This window comes from Micrasema longulum, unplaced genomic scaffold (assembly GCF_059751315.1).
Source record: "Micrasema longulum isolate JH-2025_06_02 unplaced genomic scaffold, ASM5975131v1 h1tg001813l, whole genome shotgun sequence".
Lineage (NCBI taxonomy): Eukaryota > Metazoa > Arthropoda > Insecta > Trichoptera > Brachycentridae > Micrasema > Micrasema longulum.
In genome coordinates this window covers 438,905-447,998 of record NW_028278987.1, presented here as the reverse complement: position 1 = coordinate 447,998, position 9,094 = coordinate 438,905, and the positions used below count along the sequence as shown (strand labels likewise).

The window sequence follows — 9,094 nt, the reverse complement described above, 5'->3', positions numbered from 1 at the left end:
TACAGCATTTGGAACATTCAAAGACATATTCCTACATATAACTAGTAAAAAAACATATTTTAAAAGTACATACATATATATATTTACTTATATATTTTATTTTATTTTATTTTATTTGGGAAATCAACAGTTTTACATACATATTTATAGTAAACAAACAGATATAGTGTATAAACTCAGAACTAATAACAGATTTCCACAAAGTATACAAAGTTAGTAAAGAAAATATATTACATATTAAATAAATACATATAATTTTATATAAATAAAAATGTTATTTTCATGTACTCGTAAATGTTTTTTAATTATCAAAGAAGTTTTTATATTTTTTTAAGAACAGTAAGTTATTGTAAATTAGGTGGGATTAGGACAAATATGCTTGAAGAGAGGATAAGGTGGGGAAGGAAGATGTACATATTTATTATTATAATGTCTACTAAGTTACATAATGCATTTTTAGTGTAAATTTAAAAAGAGAGCACGAAGATAGTAGTCATTACAAGGAAGACAGAGACGCTGTTCAGCGGCGGGTGTTGTCTAAAACAGATTCAGTCTTCAGTCGGTTTATAACAGTGATAGGGGACGCACGCGCGTAACACGAGTGGCGTATTTGTGATTTTAAATTTATTTTGCTACAAAAGGGCAAAATTATATATTTATTCGCATATAGTAAGGATTAATTTGTAATGGTCAGCGCGTTAGCCTACCATACAAAAGGTATCGGGTTTGATTCCCGACACGGTTGACTAGAAATATTTATTCAAAAGTGTGTTTTTACTCTAGAATATTTCATATTCCCTGGACTGGTACCTGCAAAGTAAAACTGATCATCTTACCTTCATGCAACAAAAGTGATCAAGACACACTGCAATAGATATACCAATGCAGTGCCCTATGCACCAATGGGTGCGGAAAGGGAATGATGATGATGATGAAATTATGGAAAAGGAATTATTAAACAGTATGACTCCATTTCACTTTTTTTTTCTCTTTTCTTTCTTCTCTCTCTCCGTTTTTTTTCAAATGTCTGAACTTTAGAATATTCCGTATTTTACTCGTGGTGACACGATGTTACATCGCCGCGCGCAAAAGGATTATTTACCAGTCTTTTAAGAGTTAAAAAATAAAATATTTCCGTACAGCAATAAAGGCCCCGCCTAATATATGGTTAGGAAACGAAATCTCGTAACTAATTGACGATTATGATACGAGAATGGGTCAAATAAGAGGTTTGGTGTTTCGTTCAGACGTAGAGAGGAGACATGCCGCTTGTTATGCTGGGAGAACTATAGAGGTCCCCGCGTATAGCTCTGCACAGCCAACTGTGCCACGATTAGCTGACAGTCGCAAAATCGATCGTCCAAGTTAGTTAGGGAAAAATATTGCCAGAAGTTCACTATTTATTTAACACTTTATAAACATATACAATATACAGGGTGTTCATTAAACCCTGTCACATCCAAAACCACCATGATCAGTATGAGCAAGAAGACATATTGGCACATTAAAATATTTTTTTAGAACGAACAAATTTTTTTTTTAATACATCAAAAAAAGCAAATGGTTGCTTACTTCTAGATGCAGCACTAAGCACCAAGCACCCGTCTTGTGTTCCATTCAACTTAAGTTCCGGAACCTAACTTGTGGTCATATACAGCTTCGAATTCACAGTTAACTGGTATAGACAGTTAGTCTTTTTTCTACTACGCGTTTTGCACGGCAATGTTGACGAGACAACGCTCATTTTTCAGAACATAATTTTAAACTATCTTTCTATGAAGCGTCATCTCTATTCAATTATACCTCCGTGGGTTATATGTTATTTTTCATTATATTCTTACTGGCATAACTAAACGCGACGAGCTATGTAAATCCTTTTTTTAGCCAGGTAGGGTACGATCGGGACACACGACCCCAGAGTGGGAGGGTTGGTTCCTATTAATTTCGTTATATTTTTGTGATCGGCATCTTCAAATTCGAAATGATAACTGTTATAAAACAAAGCGTTATTCATGTGTTTGTTTCTAGAAACGGGTGGAACCCAAAAACCGCAAAAGGTCGAATTTCCTGGTAATGTTTAACACCACAATCGTTTAATATTTTTGATCACATTAAAATTTATTAGTTGAAATCAATGGAGCATAATTAAATAAATACGTTACAATCGCGAAGTAGACGTGCATATCAATTGGTGAGGTTCCTCCTTGCCTCTATTTTTTAAAGAACTTTCTTTGTGTTCAGACGTGACCAGTGTAGCCAACCCTACAGTTTTAACTGTAGATTTACAGTTTATTTAAAATCTTCTCGGTTTCAGTTTTGACCTCGAAATCTACAGCTTTTTTTAAATGCTATCGCCATCTATTTTACTTGCTATGTGGTTCGTTCACTTACTCAGCTTCATCAAAACCTCAAAAAATTCTACAGAAGCATGTACGATTTCAATAACAAAAATGAAATGGAAAATGAAGAAGATTTGCAAATTGAAAATCAGCTGATAGCTTTATATATCTAAATAACATGTTAGATATTATCAATAACATGAAAACTAGGACAAAAAAATAAAAAAAGTACTACCTCAAGACAAGATTTGGTCTATCTTAGTTCTTTCTTTTCTTTTGGTTTCGAATTAAATGTCAAGCTCACGTCAAAATACGGCTGACGATTAAAGAATTACTAAATTCACGTTGAGCATGGGTTGAGTGCCATAATTTTAGAGGGCTCGGGGTAAATCGCGCTCTGAATTTTCTTAATTAACATATATTCCTGTATTTTCTCCATGGATTATTGGTACTAGAGTAGTGATTTTTGCATGATTTTGATTTGAGTGCGACGAGACCTCTTAGCTAATCGCATGAGGAGATAAAACGAAAAACTAACCCTTATTACGAATATATAATACAAGGTTTTTTTCTTTTATCCGAACAGTTTTTGCACAATTTTACCACACAATCAGGCATTTTTCAACGCTCATGGGGAAAAGTGGTCTGATTTTTATTCATCAACGTATTCCCGTATTTTCTCCATGGATTATAGCACTAGAGTAGTATGTTTTGCACGATTTTAATTTGAGTTCGACGAGGCCTCTTAACCAATAAAATAAACGAAAAACGATTGTTAAACCAGCAGGCAAGCCAATGTTCGGGAATATTAATAATTTTTAGTTTTGTAATTCAATCAAAAACAAGTATCTAGGTACCTACTTATCAATGAAAAGTCTTTTTTCCTTTATACGGACAGTCTATGCACGATTTCACGGCACAATTAGGCATTTGGCTTTTTTTTACATATTAAATATTAAATTTGGTATCGAATTAAATGTCAAGAAAACGTCAAAACACGGCTGGCGATTAAAGAATGACTTAATTCACTTTTGGCAAGGTTATTACATAATTTTAGAAGACTTAATACCACGTTTTACCAAACGTGGTCTGACTTTTCTTCATTAACACGATATATATTGTAAAATCTGGCTAGCGGTTAAATAATTAGCGCTGAGCACGAGTTGAGTGACATAATTTTAAAGGCTTAGATATATTGTGGTCAGACTGTTTTTCGTTGGCACGTATTTGATTATTTTCTCCCTGGATTATGGCAGTAGAGCAGTGATTTTTGCACAATTTTGATTTAAGCACAACGAGGCCTCTTAGCCAATCAAATTAGGAGATAGAACCAAAAACTTACCCATATTACGAATTTATAAATAGCTCAAAAGAGGAATAATAAATAACATGTCCTTATTTACGAAATAACATTTGCTGAACCAGCTTTTAGCAGGCAAGCCAACGTTCGGGAATAAAAATATTTTTTTGTTTTGGGATTCGACCATAAACAAGTACCTAAGTGCCTACTTAAATTCAATATTTGAATATCAATAGCTTTTAATTTTGGAATTCAATCAAACCTCAGTACCTTATTTTCAATGAAAAGTCTTTTCCTTTAATTCGAATAGTTTTTGCACGCTTTCACGACACAATCAAGCATTTTTCTTTTCATTTTAAAACAAAAATTTAATTTAATTTTTACTGCAATATACAAACAAGAAATACAAAATCGTCAAATAATTTAACTGACAAACAACCTAGAACTAAAATAACAGTTTTGTATATACAGCAAAAAAGTTCTACGATTCACTTTCTAATGACCTAAAAAATATACAAAACATATACGCACTTAAAAAACTACCGAACAAAACAGTTCTTACAGCCCGTGCTAGTGATATGTTATGTTAAATTATCGACTTTTTATTAAAACTATTGTATCATAATAAATGATATACCCTCAGACCAGCACTTTTACTGATTGGGAAAATTTAGTACAAAAAATATGTAATGTAATGAAATATGTAAAGTTAAAACGATGCATTTTGTCATTTTCGTAATTTATTTTGGTGTCGAATTAAGTGTTAAGCTCACATCAAAACACGGCTGGCGATTAAATAATGACTAAATTCGCGTTGGGCATGGGTTGAGTGTCATAATTTTAGAAGGCTCAGGGTAAAACGCTGTCTGAGTTTTCTTCATCAACACGCATTCGCGTATTTTCTCCATAGATTGTGGCACTATAGTAGTGATTTTTGCACGATTTGGCCTCTTAGCCTTGTGGAGGTAAAACAAAAAAACAAACCCTTATTACGAATATATAAATAGCTTAAAAAAGTCCAAAATAAATAATGTGTGTAATTAATTACGAAAAAAACGTTTGTTTAACCAGCTAATAGCAGGCAAGCCAACGTTCGGGCAGGACAACGTCTGTCGGGTCCGCTTGTATTATATAAAATTATGTATAGTATGTTGTAATTTTTTTTTTTTTTAATAATTTAAGTATACATAATTTAAAAATATATTGTTTCTAGTCAAACTTGCTCCTTTGTGTATTTTGTGAGTGTTGTAATATTTTTATAACAAAATCAAAATCTTTTACTGAGACTCAACAACATTCAAAATTATGGCTTGGCTTATAACATACATCGAAATATTTAACTAAATATTTAACTTATAAAATAACTAAATATTTAATATATATAACGACTTACAACTTACTCCGCTACAAACGGAAACTGAGTCTCATTTACAATAATAATATTCAGCCTCTTTTAACAATATTTAGCTTCTTTTTAAAAAAAAAAAAAATATTTATATTATTTGTTCATTAACGTCCAAAAGGCATTTACAAAAAATAAAAATGAAATACATGCTAACATACTTAAATAATAAACACAGAATATACAGAAAAAATATGTGAAATTAGTTAGAAAGGATACAATAAAAAGTTTTACAAAGTTAAAAAAAAAACAATAATAACAAAGGTATGCAAGAAAAAACAGTAAGCATATAAACAAAAAATGCAAAGATATAAGTTTATGAAATAAATTCTGTAAAGCAAACAATAAATTAAGTGTTACGGTAAGCAAGAAAGACAAATTTAAGTTAAATTAATAAACAAGCAAGCATATATTATCACGAAAAAATAAGAAATAAAAATATGTATACATGAAATGCGTATTTGCCAATACTACAATGCAATTTGATATAATAGCAAAAAATAAAAAAAAACAAGTATAAGGTAATAAAAATAAACAAGTAAGTATTTTTTTAATTTATGGAATTGAATTGTCAATAATAGTTTGACGAGCAGCTACAAATAAACTTGATATTGTGGACTTATAAGATAGTAAAGAATTGGACAGAATGTCTGCAGCCGTTCCATAAGTGTTACCTAACCTACGCACTATGCAGTATCGGTATCAATTAATTGTTTTGTTGGTTGGAAGAAGTACTGGAGCAATGAAACAATAAAGTACTCCTAGTGTTGACAGCAGGTACTCTAAAATTAATCAATTCAAGTATTTTTGGTACGTCAAAAAGAGAGTTTTCAATTTTATACAGTACAATGAGATCATTAATAGTTCTTCTTTCAGAAAGTGTTGTTAGGTTGAGCAGTGTTAATAAATAGTCATAATTCACATTTTGTATTGGTATGTTTAATTTGTAGTTTATATATATAAAACAAACACCACATTTCATACAAATGGAGTCATGCGTTAAACATATTCTTGTCACATTTTGTTATCCTGTCAGAAATTGTATTATATATTGTGTTGTGTACGTAATTGATGCTGTGCTGGGTTTATGCTTTTTGTAATGACACTGTAATTATACCGATATAGCACTGTGTGCACTGCTATAAACTTTAAAAAAAATTAAATAACTAAAATAAAATTCATAAAATGGATTTCAAGAGTATTATTTTATTTGTATCTCTCAAATACGTATTTTGGCATCGACATCCTATAGAATAATTTGAAAACAACTTTCCTCGTAAACCTTCATTTGAGGAGCGATTAAAAGTACGTCCAGTTATATTCATTGCACATGTTTCAAAACACTAACATCATAACATTCATCTCTGTTGTAGTATTCGCTCAATGTTGAATGGCGAGGGTCTGAAGATACGATGTCGCATTCGATTGTCAATGTCGAGCGCTTTGGGGCACTCGAGATAAAGTCGACTGGTTTTCAATCGACTTCATTCGTGGTTCTAGAATGCTGTCGCTCGCAAATTGCGGAAGTAACATACGATTCTAAAGACAAATGAGTCCAATATAAGACCTCTGGGGTTGTAATTGTATGTAGACTCATGTGACATCATAGCCACACAACAGTTTTTTTAAAACATAGATTCTTCTCACTTTATATAATTACTTTAAAAAAAATTGCTTATGTTAAAAGACAGGATAGAAAGCGGGAGATGTTAGGCATTGGCCATTTATGTTGATGTATTTTGGTGGACAACTAAATCGCTTGCTGAAGGCGGGATCTGGGATGCATTTTCCGTCGACTTTTATATTTCTAGGTGGACAATCGGAATTTCTTCGCACGCGCTCATAAAATCCAGGAGTTGGAACGCAATTCCCATTGATTTTTATGTATCTTGGTGGACAATCAGAATCTCTTCGCACGCGCTCATAAAATCCAGGAGTTGGATCGCAATGCCCTTCGCATTTAGAAGAAGTTTTATCGTCTGCAAAAGCAAGACATGCGAGCATCAGAAAAAAGACTGGAAGAAGTTGTCTCATCTGAAAAAAAAAACAAAAATATTTCATAAAAAAAATTATTCGAAAATTTTATGGTGAATTTAAAAAATAACATAATTGGCAAAGAGTTAAATTACAGTGATGAGTTTCAAAACGAAATACACAGAATTTATTTTTGTTTAGTTGCCATAATGTATAAAGTATGTATGTATAAAATATAATATAAATATGTATGTGCGAATATATATGTATATATGTGTGTGAATGTATGGTTATGAATGCATTACTAGTGCCCCGACTCAACACGGATTTTCTAGCGAGTCGGAGCAAGTTCACAGACATGGGTCGTTCCTGATTGTGTCGCTATAAACTGTGTCTCTGTCCTTAACAAATGTATGTATAATGTAATTAATAAATAAAATTTAAAAGAAAAATAATAATAATAGGGAAATATCACTTTTAAATTACTTCGCGTTTTAAAAATGACACCATTTTTTCTTTATTAGGTAAGAGCCCTTACTGATAATTTATTTACAGATTTATACATCGTTGATACTAAAATATTGTGTCTTTGGCGGTATACATTTTATGTAGTAACAATTTGATCATAGAATTTTGCAAAGTTTGAATAAAATTAATATTAGTTTCACTTTATAGGAATATATAATTATTATGTAACAAAGAAACAGACACATGCGTGTTCCTAGCAAAACTGTCAGAAGTTTCAAGTTCGTTCAGCAATAATAAAAACGACTTATTTTATACATAAAAAATCTTACTTTGTATTTTTCGGGGATTTCAATTTTGACTTTAAATGTTGTATTTTACGTTTTTAGTATTTTCAAACACCACCTTCAAGCAACTTTTATATTTTGTTGAAGAATTATTATTATTAAATTAATCATTAAAATAACAAACTGACAAAATATTATGAACTGAAGGAAGATTCTGTTTCAAAATGATTTCAACTATAATTATAATCTGAACTTTTATAAACAGCATACACGATCCCCGAAAACAAGAAGTGCCCAATGGCTAGACATTACGTAGCTGCAAGACATGTTTTCATCTAGCTCCCATGAATTTTTAAATTCAAAATAATCTCAATAGATTCCCAGTGGAAAGGGGAACTAAAATCCCAAGCGCCAATGCCCTCTGTAGCCTCAGGCCGAGTTGAAATGTTAATTTATTTATTTAAAACTTCAAGTACGAACAATAAGAACTTTGGCGGACTTATTGCTAAAAGCAATATCTTCCAACCAACCAAAAATCAGACTAGACAAAAAAAGAGTTGGTCAAAATTTCGTACTAAATAACTATAAATATATATCAAAGACACATACATAAAACTTTTTTTTTTATTGATTTATTCTTCGAAAATATTTACAAAATAGTCTAAAATTAAAGTCCTTCTGAGTTGCATACATCCAACTCGTCAGCAGGTTCTTTTAAATTGCTTTGATTATTCATACTTAACCTACATTAATAATAATTTTACTCGAAAAACATTACATATTACATTACCAAAAACTATCACTAATACAAAAAAAAAATCTACAAACCATAATTTGAGCAAATGTCTCACTCCGGAATTTAACTCAGTATTTTTAATATTGTTTGGTAACATGTTAAATATTTTAGGTATACTGTATTGCAGTGTCTTTTGTTATATTTATTGCAATATCTAGGAACAGCTAGCCCTTCCATAGTAAACCTGGTGTTGTAATCATGTACCAACTTGTGTTTATACTCGGAGTGCGACGCATGCTGACAAATTAAGTTGTGCCAAAGAAGACCTAATTAATAATGATTATGATAAAATTATAAATAAACTTATCAATGAAACTTCTTGGTTTAGTTATATCAACAAAATAATATCTACAAAATATCAACAAAAAACATAAATATTACCTAATTAATAATAACCTTATTAATTAAAACTGACAGCTGTTTTCTAATTAGGAGATAAGGCTTACAAATATTAACTTTTTTTTAAAGTACATTATGTAACACATGTCAAATGATAAGGAATGTGGATTCAGATAATGAGCTTGGAATAAA

At 31.0% G+C, this 9,094-nt stretch overlaps 1 long non-coding RNA gene across 1 annotated transcript; it reads right to left on the bottom strand.

Moving 5' to 3' along the window:
• Positions 1–6,227: 6,227 nt before the first annotated feature.
• On the bottom strand, positions 6,228–7,988 carry LOC148273895 (uncharacterized). The gene is made up of 2 exons (XR_015824437.1): positions 7,813–7,988; positions 6,228–7,075 (listed from the first exon to the last, which is right to left on the bottom strand). It is a non-coding gene; the product is annotated as an uncharacterized LOC148273895 (long non-coding RNA).
• Positions 7,989–9,094: the final 1,106 nt, after the last annotated feature.